The sequence below is a fragment of the Pteropus vampyrus genome, unplaced genomic scaffold (genome assembly GCF_000151845.1).
Source record: "Pteropus vampyrus isolate Shadow unplaced genomic scaffold, Pvam_2.0 Scaffold556, whole genome shotgun sequence".
Taxonomy (NCBI): Eukaryota; Metazoa; Chordata; class Mammalia; order Chiroptera; family Pteropodidae; genus Pteropus; species Pteropus vampyrus.
This window is the reverse complement of record NW_011889337.1, coordinates 315,152-328,960: the sequence shown is the minus strand read 5'-3', so window position 1 is coordinate 328,960 and position 13,809 is coordinate 315,152. Positions and strand designations below refer to the sequence as shown.

The following is a 13,809-nucleotide window of genomic DNA, read 5'->3' as shown; positions in this document are numbered from 1 at the left end:
ATATACAAAAATAAATTCTATTCCTACACACCAGCAATGACCAATCTGAAAATAAAATTAAGAAGGATTTCCACTTAAAATAACATCAAAAATAATTCAAAACTGAGGAATAAATTTATCCAAGGAGGTGTAGTATCTGTGTACTTAAAACTACAAAACATTGCTGAAAGAAATTAAAGACTTAAATAAATGGAAAGGCATCGTATTCATTAATTGGAAGGCTTGATAATGTTACGATGACAATGCTACATAAATTGAACTACAGAATCAGTAAATATATTCCCTATCATAATTCCAATTGCCTTTTTTTTTTTTTTTGCTGAAATGTAAAAGTTTGTCCTAAAACTTGTAGGGAATCATAAGGAACCCCAAATAACTTAAAAAGGAACCTAAAGTTGGAGGACTCACACTTCCCAATGTTAGAATTTACTACAAATCTATAGTAGTAATTAAAACAGTGTGGTACAAGGATAGACATACAGATCAATGGAATGGAATTGGCACAAGGATAGACATATAGGTCAACGGAATAGAATTGAGGATCCAGAAATAAAATTATACATTTATGTTCATTTGATTTTTGACAAAGGTGCCAAGACTAATCAGTGGAAAGGAAAGAACAGTTTTTTCAATGAACAATAAGCTTGGGCTTACCATAGATAGATGATAAATAATAGATGACATTTAGCTATACATAAATAGAGCTTTGTACCCAAACTACACAAAATATATCCTTTTCAAATGTTCACAGGACATTTGCAAAAGCTGATGTATTACTAGGGCACCAAAAATTCCTCAGTTTCTCCAAATAGAAAAATACAAGCCATGTTCTTGCACCATAGTGAACAGCAAAACTAAGCAAACATATGATAGACTGATAGAGACAGAGATGGGTGGGTTATAGATGACTGATAAATAGATAGGCAAGTACGGAGCAATATAAATAGATTAACAAGACCGCTATCCTAAATAATTCCAGGGTAAAGAGGAAAAAAATAAGATCAGAGTATGTGAGTATGAAAGACAATGAGATCCTACATCAGTACTTGTGGGATGCATGCAAATGACAATATTTAGAGAAAATTTATAGTCTTGAATGCATTCATTAGAATTTATAAAACATGAAACATTGAAATTTAAAAAAGGATTCAAGAAACTAGATAAACAATAATAATAACTAGAGGAATATAGGACAAAGGAAACAATCAAAGTAATATCAGACGCTAATGAAATAGAAAATACACAAATAAAATAAACTTGATAAATAAACTTAAACATCAAGGTAATTCTTTAAAATAATAAGACAAATCTCTGGCAAGTCTTGAGAAATAAAACTCAAATGGACATGAAGAAAAAGTGACATACAAAAATGTATTAGAGAATTTAAATCTTAATATAATACAACAAACAACCAGTAGCCAGAAAACCTGACAATTTATATTAAATAGACAATATTTTAGGAAACCACTAATATATAACCAAAGTTGACTAAAAAATAGAAAATGCACATATCCTTTGACTTAGAAACATTTCACTACTATGAATTCATTCTAAAGATGTACTTACATATATGCAAAATAATATACGTGCAAGGTTACTAGCAGTGCCAGGGTTTATAACAGCAGAATAATAGGAATAACCTAATGACCTATTGAAGCCATAACTTCTTCTCTGATAATACTGGAAGTCCCTTAGTGTGGACCCGAAAAGATTCCAATACACTGACTGGCCTAAGACTCCAGTCTCAGCTGCTCAAATTAAGCCATAAACTGTGCTTATCCAACAATCTGTTCAAAATAAAAAATCCGGTAGTGGGCACACAAGTGTGTGTATCATGATTTTGTACCTATTTTTAAAATTTGTCAAAATGTTTTAGATTTTCATTAAAAATGTGGTAGACTTTCAGTTTCAGCTGTCACATGTAAAGTGCTTAGAAGTTTTCACTCCCATCATTACAATAAGAAAAATGCTGAATAAACTGAAAATCAATGACTTCTCTTGGATATCAGAGAGCTGAGGTTGCTACTCCAAAATTGGGAAAAAGTTGTATAAAGACAAACACAGCTGAGATGAGCTTACCAGTAGAAGTTGGAGCTATAAACTGGTAGGAACTCTTAAATGGTGTTACCTTAATTTAACAAGGAGGCCTTTAGACTCAAGTGGCTCTAATGCCATGGCAGCCTACGTAAGCAAACCAAAATCTAAGCCTATAAACACCTCAAGGTTACAAAATTGAAACCTAAGGACAACCAATCACAAACATCTGACTAGGCTTTAATGTATAGCCAATCCATAATTTCCTTAGTCTGCTTCTGCCTTTTCTCTATAAAAGTCTCCAGTCAGTGGAGTCCTAACTACTTCTGGTTTGGCTCTGCCAAATCCAAATTGATTTTTGCTGAAATAAACTCTTAAAATTTTTAATATGCTTCTTTTAACAATGGAAACATTGACAAATTGCTGGAGGCTGAATGTGAACTAGCATGAGCCTGAGAAACAACTGGATATACAGTATTATAGGAGCATGGCTTTTACCTCCAAGAACCACATCAGACTCTTGCAGCACTTCATGTCTTTGGCAATGGGAATGGAAAGTAACCATTTTTAAATACACATAGTGCATTTTCCATAACAGAGATCTACTCTCTCTAGTAAAAAAAAAAAAAGACTTTACCAGTCTTATCTCATATAGACAGAAGGGCAATTACCGTACTCTAGCCACATCTAGCATTCTTGTCATACATTAGCTGGGAGGAGAGGTAAGAAAGATTTCTGAAAAACACAGCCTAGGAAAATAAACATACTAGAAGACAGATTTAATTATAATTTGGAAGGCTTCCCCTCTCCCACACCTTACCATCACATCGACATAGTTCCATTATAACAACAACAGTAGATTATAGCTGAAAGAACTGCAAAAGACAGAATCTAAGATGTAGTTCCTATGGGAAACCAAAAACAACAGAGGAGGAAAAAAAAAAACAAAGACATTATATAAATTGTAAGTCTCTGGCACCTACAGATGTAATGCTAGCCAGACTGACATAAAACCTCACACTATAAAGGCCTATTCAGTTCCTACTGCCCAGTATAACATGTCTGGCTTTTCAACAAAAAAAATCACTTGGCATGTTAAAAGGCAAGTAAAACCATAGTCTCAAGAGACAAAGCAAGCATTAGAAAAAGACTTGGATGTGATGAAAATGTTGAAATTATCAGACAAGGAATTTAAAATAATTACGATTTATATGTTAAGGGCCGTAACAGATAAAGTAGACAATATGCAAGACAAATAGGTAAGCAGATATAGGCTGAGATATAGGAACTCTAAGAAAGATTCAAAAGGAAGTGCCAGAAATAAAAATAACTGTAACAAACTAAATGCTTTTGATGAGCTCATCAACAGACTGGACATGGCTGAGGAAGAATTAGTAAGCTTGAAAACATGTCAGTAGAAATCCAAATTGAAATTTAAAAGAAAAAAAGAAAAGAAAAGAAAAGCAGAACAGAATATCAAAGAACTGTGAGACAATGTCAGAAGATGTAACATTTAAGTAATTGGAATATCAAAAAGAAAAGAAAGAGAACTTAATTTGTAAATTAAACAGGCCTCCAAATATCTCTGAGTCAGGGAAGAACCCTCAATATAAATTTTAAAATATTTTTAATTAAGTTAAAATTAAAATGCAAATTATCAAAATTTGTGTAGCAAAAGCACTATGTAGGAATATATTGAAAGCACTAAATGTATTAGAGAAAAAAAAAAAAAAGACCTAAAATCAAAACTTAAGACTATGCCTTAGGAGTCTAGCTAAAGAAGAATAAATTAAGTCTTAGGCAAGCAAAAGAAAAGAAATAAGAAAAAATTCTGCAGAAATCAAATTCAAAACAGGAAAACAATATAGAAAATCAATAAATCAAACCCAGTTATTTGAAAACATCAACAAAAATATCGATAATCCTCTAGCAAGGCTAATCGAGGAAAAAAGTTAGAAGACACAAATTACCAATACCAGAAATGAGAATGGGATCATTGTTATTGATCCCATTGACAGCAAAAGGATAATGAAGGAATTGAATGAATACTATGACAATTTTATGTCCACCAATTTAATGAACGAGATGAAATTCTCTCCAATGATGAAAGCTCCAAAAACTCACACAAGGATAAAAAGATAACCTGAATCAACATATATCTACTAAATAAATTAAATCAATAATATCCTTCAAAAGAGAAATCACTAGGCTCAGATGGTTTCATTGATGAATTCTACTAAACATTTAAAGAACTAATAACAATTCTGCACGAGCCCTCCCAAAATAAAGCAGAAGGACTATTCTTAACTCATTCTACAAGGCCATTACCCTAACACCCAATCCAGTTAAAGATATTATGAGAAAGAAAAATTACAGACCAGTACCTATCATGAACAGAGATCCAATGATCTTTAACAGAGTATAAAATTAATCTAACACGTATAAATACAATTATACACTATGACCAAGTAAGATTTATTCCAGGTATCCAAGGCTGGTTTAACATTCAAAAATCTATTAATGAAATTCATGGCATCAACGGGCTAAAGAAAAAAATGTCATATAATATCAATTGATGCAGAAAAGGTATTTGATCAATTCAACACACATTCATGATAAAAAAAATAGTCTTAGTAAACTAGGAATAGAAGGAAGTTTGCTCAATGCTTTCCACCTAAGATCAGGAAAAAAGCAAGGATGTTTCCCCTGACAACTCCTATTCAACATTGTGCTGGTAGTCCTAGCTAGTACAATAAGAAAAGGAAAAAAAAAAACGTACATTCGGGGAAGGAAAAGCATGCCTTGCTTTGTTCACTAAAGAAATCTCTGCCTATGTACAAAATCCCATAGAACTGAAAACAGCAAAATACTCTTGGAATTAAAATGTAATTATAGCAAGACCACAGGAAATAGGATTAATATTTTAAAAGGTCGATTGCTTTTATATACACCAGCAATGAATAAATCAAATTTTAAATTAAAAATACAATATGTCTCCCAAAATGAAATGCTGAGGTATAAAGCTAACAAAATTTAGGCATTAACATAGACAAAATGTCATGCCTTTCACAAAAAATATCTCTTTTGTACTAAGGGCACATATTACCTACAAAAAATAAAGCATATATTTAGAACAAAAACAAGATAATCCAAAGTGTAACCTAAATGTAAATTGAAGAAACTATAAAATCTCTAGAAGAAAACATAGGATAAAAACTACATGACCTTGGAACTAGTGATGAGTTTTTAAACACAACACCAAAAACATGACCCAAGAAAGAAAAAATTGATAAGCTGTATTATGTTAAAAAAATTTTAAATGTGTGCTCTGTGAAAGACATCATTAGGAGAATGAAAAGAGGAGCCACAGAAAGGGAGAAAATAGTTGCAAAACATCTGATAAAGGACTTGCATACAAAATATAAAGAACTCTTAAAATTCAACAAAAGCAAACAACTCACTTTAAAACTAGGCAGAAGATTTAATCAGAAATCTCAAAATATACAGGTGGCGAATAAACGTAGAAAAAGATGAATATAATTTGTTATTAGGGAATTGCAAGTTAAACAGGGAGATATCTCTACACACCTACTGGAATGTCTAAAATTGTAAAAAAGTTAAGTCCAATGGCTGATGAGAACTCAGAGCAAGAGGAACTCTCACTTCTGGTAGGTACACAAAATGGTACATCCACTTTGGAAGACAGTTTGTCATTAAAAAAAAAAAAAACTGAACATAGTCTCACCATAAGACCTAGCAAGCATAGTCCTGGGTATTTACCTGATTTTAAAACTTATGCCTACACAAAACCTCGCACATGAATGTTTATCACTGCTTGATAATCGTCAAAACGCTGGAAGCAACTAAGATGTCCTTCAATAGATGAATGGATAAACAAACTGTGCCACAACCTTACAATGCAACATAATTCATCAATAAAAAAGAATGACCTACAAGATGTGCAAAGATATGAATAAATATTAAATGCTTATTGTTAACTGAAAAGCCGGTTGGAAAAGGCTAGAGAGTATAAGATTCCATTTATATGACATTTTGGAAAGGGAAAAATCAGAGATGGTAAACATGTAGAAAAAAGTTTAGTTTAAGCACAGGGACTTTATTAGGGCAGTGAAGCTATTTTGTATGATACTGTAATGGTGCACACATGACAGCATGTATTTATCAAAAAAGAGAACTTGAAAGGACTAAGAGTTAATCTTGATGTATAAAAATTCTAAAAAGTTAATTTAGGAGGTCAAGGAATCCCAGCATGGAATGCAGAATGTGGCAAAATATTCTAACTGCATTAAAAATGTATGAAACGACCTCGCTGAAGAGTATGAAGGGAAAGTTGCTGCCCTAAGTAACTTTGGAAATGAATGTTATAAGACTAAAGTCAAAAGGAACTGTACCTAAATGCTATTCTTTAGTTGGTAATTCTGAAACCACTATACATGCATACTGGAATTGAACAATTAATTAAATGAATTGGCAGGTATGGGAGCCAGGTGTCTCACTGTTGGAGTGGGATGTTACAGGTAAGTAAAAGGAACTAGAAAGATCTTTGTGATAATGGATTCGTTGGAAACAGCAGCATAAACTCACATTCAGCTTCATACAGATACAGATGGTTACATATGTAAATAAATATTCACAGGTATATGTATATACATAGGTTAATACAGGCATACATATTTCACTGTTCTCTTAGCTGAGAAGGCCTCTAAGTAAGAACTCCCCAGCAGCAACAAGCATACCAGCACTGAGATCTAGATCTTTTAAAACCATCGCCTAATAAAAGGAACTAGGGCTTTTTGGAGAAATGGCTGAGTCTAGGACTTGGGCAGCAAATATAGAAATGAGCCTGGGGTATCTTGTAGTGTCAGAAAGTAAGGTCTGAAGAACATGTTATAGGACACCACAAATATTGCATTCGACAAAATCCACTGGACAGAAGACAAATCCTGTTTGTTTGGTTTTTATTTTTTTTTTAAAGAATAATTGCAAAGAAAAAAGTGATGGGGACAGGGGAAAGGAATTATAGATTTAAAAAAACTCAAGGGCTGTAAAAACAATTGCATTGATTAGATCATAATTGGACACCGATTCAAAGAAACTAATTTTTTTAAGAAGCATAAGCCTGCCAGGCAAACCTGAAAAATACCTAGGCATTTGATGATTACTTATTTATATTTTTAGGAAAAAATTATATTGAATTTAAATTTCATAAGAGTCTTTATCTTTTATGAATGTATATGAAATATTTAGAGATAAAATGCTATGATGATTTGGATGTTTCAAATTATTCCAGTAGCAAGAAATGGGGGAAGGTGAAGATATAATTGGAACCAAATAGTATTGGACATTATTGATGTGAAGTGTTAGGTATACTGGGTCCATTACAGGCATACTTTGGAAATACTGCGGGTTTAGTTCCATGCTAGTGTAATCAAGCAAGTATCTCAATAAAGTGAGTCCTGATCTTTTTGAAAAAGTGTAACACCTGTGAAGCACAATAAAGCAAAGCACAAGAAAATGAGATATGTCTATATACTATTCTCTCAATTGTTGTATATGTTTGATAATTTCTGTAATAAAGAGTTTTTATTATAAATATCATGCCATTATATTTGAAATTCTAAGTAAAACTGACCACTTAAAGTTTAATCAAGTGATGCAAATTGAAACTGTATTCAACACTCATATCTCCATCAATGTTTCAGAACAAGGCAGTTTTGGAAGCCAGTTTTACAGAATAGTCAGGGAAAAACAAATTACCACATTATGTAAACTCCTCTAAAGCCTACAGAAATGGGCAATTATTCAATTCATTTTGCCAGGCCAGTGATCCTTGATTCAAAAACCAAATGAGAACACCCCATGAAAAGAACACTTCGGCCATGCTCACTCACATAGCAGTGTATATTCTAAATAATTTAAATTCAGCATAGCAATGAATTAAATGAACAGGCTGTGTCTGAAGCATACAAATATGATTTAATACTGGAAAATACTTTCAATTATAATTCTCTGTACAAATTAGAGAAAAAAAACACTTGCTCATGTCAATGGGTAAAGAGCCTTTGAAAGAAATTCAACAGATTCATGGTAAATATATATAACATATAAATATATATGCATATATTTAACATATACGCATATATGTTAAATTAATGTCAGAACTTCCTAAAGTCTATAGCAAACACTTAAATGTGAATTCTGAGGATTCCCATTAAAGCCAGGGACAGACAACACAAAAATATTTGCTCCTATACTGTTCAAAACTGCACTAGAACACACAGAGCTCTGTATGTCACAATAAATAGGGACAGTCTACCGCCACTTCATCCTGAATACACCAGATCTTGCCTAATCTCGGAAGCTAAGCAGGGTTGGGCCTGGTTAGTACTTGGATGGGAGACTACCTAGGAAGACCGGATGCTGTAGGCTAAAATAAACAAATAAATAAATAAGGAATGTAAACATTAGTAAAAATAATATCTGGTGGCAACATTCAAAGGAACAGGTATGCGAAATATTCAAATGAGGAAGAGACTTCGGAAAAATGTTACACGAAGATCAGTATAGCAAAATCAAGAGCTTTGCCACCTAAAAGCAATAGTAATTAGCACATGTAATAGAAAATATCCTATTCGCAAGGTCAACAAAATCCAAAAATTACCCGGAAGGAACCCTAACAAAAATGTATAACATCTTAACGACGGCTAATATAAAACTTTGCTATCCGCGGCTCAGCGGCCCCACCTGCGAGAAGGGGGTGGGATGCCAGAGCCAGGTGTTCCGGCACTTTGAGAAGGCTCTTCGCGTTCCTGAGCTGGCTCTCACATTGATCCTGGCTACCTGCAGGCTTGGCTGGGACAGCTGGGTTTTTGTTTTTTTTGGTTTTTTTGTTTTTTTGTTTTTGTTTTGCAGAAAGCGCTCGGAGCAGCTGTGATGGCCAGTACCAGGAGCATTGAACTGGAGCACTTTGAGTGGCCTGGGTCGCGGAGAGGAGCGCCCAGCTCCTCGGGGGGATTCCTAGCCGGGTGCACAATGCTCACTGCAGCTACCACACGCGGACCCTACAGGCCCGGAGCTCGGAGAAGGCCAAGAAGTTATGCTTCTACCGGAATGCGGACCGCTACTTCAAGAGCTTGGTGTTAGCCATCTCCAGCCTTGCGCTGCTTATGGAGCTCACCTGCTCCCTGTCCGACAACGTGAACCTACCTCAGGGCGTCCGCCCCATCTACACCATTGATGGCCGCAGGAAAGTCACCAGCCTGAACGACCTACTCGAAGGTGAGTTATGTGTGTGTATCAAACGAACCATTTCGTAAAGTCGATTACACCAAAAATATTAATCCAAACTAGTCTGTGAACATCAAGAGTGGGACTACTGAGCCTTGGCTGCTCCCTCCTCGGTGAAAAGTGGAGTGAAAGAAAGCAAAGATTTCATCAAACCCAAGTTAGTGACTGTGATTCGAAGCCTAGAAAAGCCATGAGGATCTTTCTAAATAAGAATACCGCTCACTTCTTTGAACAGGTCTTAACAGATATCACCGAAGCCATTAAGCTAGACTTAGGAGTGGTCAAGAGGCTCTCTGCACACGGGACGAGAAGCAGGTTACTTGTCTGCAAGTCCTTTTTTTGGTGATGACGATGTTTTTATTGTCTGTGGACCTGAAAAAATTCCGTTATGCCCAAGATAACTTTGTCGTGGATCACAGTAAATGCTGCGTCTTGGTCACGTCACTCTCGTTTGTTAGCTAAATAGTCTGGGTCCAAAAGCTCTGGGTCCGCTCTACGCAGCAAATCGCAAGCTTAGGTTCTGTAATGAGGGAGGGGACATTTCTTCTATGCATTTTGAAGTTTTTCTATTAAACATACACATAGCATAAACTATAGATTTTTGGATTATACAGCAATTCAAATCCAAGTCAATGTCATCACCGAGGGTGTAATTTTGGGGATTCCTTAAGTGTTTTCTCACTTGTAAAATCGTCTGGAGTGTGAGGATCACTATCTGGTAACACATGTAAAGTGACTTATTATGTTCAGGAAAAGATTATTTAAAAAACAAACATCTCCAACTCATGAATTGTATAGTATGTTAATTATATCTCAGTAAAGATGTTTTTAAAAATTAAAAACATAGAAAAAATAAAACAAATCTTTGCTGATAGATTCAGCTAAAAGAATTCCCAAATAGAGCAGTAAAACCCATTAATGGGAAACAATATTATAAACATGTGAATTCTCTTTAAATTATTTACAGATTTAGTTTCCTACCTGTAGATGCCAAGATGACCATCAACTTCAGACTGCTGACTTCTCCCCAAATTAACTCCCAATAACTAATAGCAGGGAGAGAGGCAATAATCAGCAACAAACCCAAAAAGACAAAACATGAGAAAGCCTGAGACTGAAGACTGCGGTGAGCTGGTATTGATGCGGGGTGGGGGCGTGGAAAGCAACAGGAAAGTGGGAGGGGCTGTCAGCTACATGATGCCGATCACAGGGTGGGGTAAAAGGAAAAGTTTAAACTTCTGCCCCTATTTTTTGTGAATAGCTGAGGTCCTCAGACCTCACATGCCAGTAGCCCTGGGGTAATACAGGCAGACCTCAGAAGTATTGAGGGTTCAGTTCCAGACCACCACAATAAAGCTAATATTGCAAAACAAGGGAGTTGTAATCTTTTTGCTGGTGAGGGGAGGATCTTGCCTTCAATTTGTAAAAACAATGCACATCTGTGAAGCACAATAAAAAGAGCTATACTTATATCAGGAGAGCAGGAAAGATGGGATGATTGAGGTAGTAGGGCCCCAAAGTCTGTGCTAATAACTACCTGAAACCATTTTAGTGTGTTAAAATAAAAAAAAAAACAACAAATGTAGACTAGCATTGAAAATTCCCTGAGCAGACAAAACCAGTTTAATTGTATAAGCAAAGCTTAATTCAGCGTATTTTACAAGACTGATTTGACCTGGGTCATTTCTTGCTTATGCCTCTGGAAATCAGAAGAAAAACTTAATCATTTAAGAAAATTCTAATATTATAACCAATCTCTGTGAAGAATAAAGTCACTGCTTTCTCATGATATAAGCTGCTTTTTAACGATATATCCCTGAGCCTGATTCCATGTTTGAGTTAAGCGCTCCTGGTTCACAAACTGTCTTTTTGGTGTGTGCACAGTAAACTTTTACTAATTACTACTTTGGTGACTCACTGCTTTTATTCTTTTATTCCTGAACTTTTGGCAAGTGGGTGAGGACTGACCTTCCAAAAAAATTATTTTAATGGAAGATAAAGAATTGACTGGAAATAGAATAGAAAGTATCAGAGTGATCCACAAATAGTAAGTGTAGGTATTCTTTCATGAAATTGTATATACATATTCTAGATGTACACTTGGTAGAGGTGTAAAATAAACTTTTATTACAGAAAAATTGAAACCACTGCACTTGATGATGCAATGTTAGATAACTTTGAAACAGCAGGACATCTCCAAATCCTGTTGCTCAGCCTCAGTGTAGAAAATAAATCTTTTAGAACAAAATGTTTCCAAAATCTGCTGGCTGGCGAACAGACCCCACTGGAAGCGTGCTTCTTCTCCGACCCTCCCCCACAGTCATGGGTGCTGCAGCTCTTCTTCTAGCATCTCGTCCGGAGTTATTCTTTGCATGGGTTGCAGCTGGGCAAATGATCAGAGCTGACAGGGAGCAGGTAAATTACGACCAGCATTTATTCAAGGAGCCAGGAGTCAAGATCAGGAACCTTATGAACAGGGACTGGAGGAGTTCACCCTCTCCAAGATGCCCAGAGAATCTAGCTCCACTTTTACTGATAAGCCCTGGGAGAACCCCGTGGAGCTATCAGGCTGAAAGTTCCCCCTCATTTCTGCCTGGGGGAGTCTCAGAACATTGAGGGCCTTGGCTGGAACTAGACAGACTCAGGTCAGCAAAGGGAGGAGTCTTAGGCCCTGTCAGGAGTCAAGGTGAGAATCTTGAAAGAGCATTGAGGGGAACCTTCCAAACCAGAAAAGAGGAGTCCTAGCTACACCCTGGCCCTACAGTCAGCCCCTGGAGGCCCCTGACTTCCTCCCGGGGAAGCAAAGATACAGGTCTCAGGGAAGGGAGGCTTGGATAGTAAGGGTGTGTTTTCATATCAGCAGAGAAATGAGTCCCAGCACCAGCCAGGAGTCAACGTAAGGACGGACTCTAAAGGACTGAAGGGACCCTCGATCTCAGAATATGTGAGACCTCAGCCCCGCAACCCATCACCGCCTCCTGCCCCTTGCTATCAGTTTGGGAGACCCCAGGAAGACGTAACCTGATAGATACGGTAACTTCAGACTTTTGTTGGGGATTGGGGTCTCAAGGAGAAGGCTTTGATCTGAATGTACTGCACTCAGGTGAGCAGAGTGGAGGGACCATGTCAGTAATCAAGGTGAGGACCATGAGGGATGGTTGGGGGAACCTAGACTCTATAACAGAGGGTACCCCTACCTGCCACAGAAACCTATTCTTATGGTCAGTCCTGGGAAGCCCCACGGCAGTTTGGCCACATGTAGTGTATCTCACTTGTGCCTTGGGATACTTAAGGACGGGTGGCTTGGTCTGAGGTGCGTATCTTCAGGTCAGCAGAGGGAGGAGTCCCAGGCTCTGCCAGATGTGGAGATAAGGAAGGACCCTGAAGGAGGACCGAGAGACCCTGGACCCCAGAAAACATATAGGCTTGAGAGGCACCAAAGTGAGATGATCACAGGCGGAACGGCTTTACTTCTACATCCGGGTCTCAGGGATTCTGGGGGGGTTGGTTTAAGGGGCGGGACCTTGATCGGTGGCTGAGCGAAGGCGCGGGACCCGCCAGAGTCTAGGTGAGGACCGCAAGGGAGGACTTAGGGGACCTTGGATCCCACGACAGAGCGTGCCCACTGTCGCTGTCAGTCACGGGAGGCCACAGGGCGGGATGAGCCCTTAGGACTTGTCTCAACTTCCACATCTGGGTCTGAGAGATTCTGGGGGTTGGTATAAAGAGCGAGACCTCGCGTCGGTGGCAGAGGAAGGCCCAAGACTTGCCAGAGTCTAGGTGAGGACTCCTAGGAGGACTCAAGGGACCTTGGACTCAACAGAGGGGTCCCACTGAAGCCCACCACTGCTGTCAGTCGTAGGAGGCCCCGGGGCAAAATGGCCACTCGCGGCGCATTCTGAATTCCATATCCGGGTCTCAGGGATTCTGTGGGGTTGGTATCAGGAGCGGAACCTTGGGTCGGTGGCTGAGGGAAGGCACAGGACCTGCCAGAGTCTAGATGAGGACCCTAAGGGAGGACTTAGGGGACCTTGGACCCCACGACAGAGTTGGCCCACCGCTCGTGTCAGTCATGGGAGGCTACGGGGCGGGATGAACCCCCAGGGCGTGTCCCAACTTCCACATCCGGGTCTCGGGGATTCCGCGTGGTTGGTATAAGGCGCGAGACCTCGGGTAGGTGGCGGAGGGAAGACGCAGGACCTGCCAGAGTCTAGGTGAGGACCCTAAGGGAGGACTTAGGGGACCTTGGACCCCACGACAGAACTGGCCCACCGCTCGTGTCAGTCTTGGGAGGTCACAGGGCGGGAAGAACCCCCAGGGCGTGTTCCAACTTCCACATCCGGGTCTCAGGGATTCTGGGGAGTTTGTATCAGGAACGGGACCTCGGGTCGGTGGCTGAAGGAAGGCGCAGGACTTGCCAGAGTCTAGGTGAGGACCCCAAGGGAGGACTTAGGGGACCTTGGACCC

The 13,809-nt window shown here is 38.3% G+C and overlaps 2 pseudogenes; both read left to right on the top strand.

Moving 5' to 3' along the window:
- The first annotated feature begins 5,660 nt into the window (after positions 1 to 5,660).
- On the top strand, positions 5,661 to 9,804 carry LOC105308195 (annotated as a pseudogene).
- LOC111733379 lies at positions 8,366 to 8,484 on the top strand (annotated as a pseudogene).
- Positions 9,805 to 13,809: the final 4,005 nt, after the last annotated feature.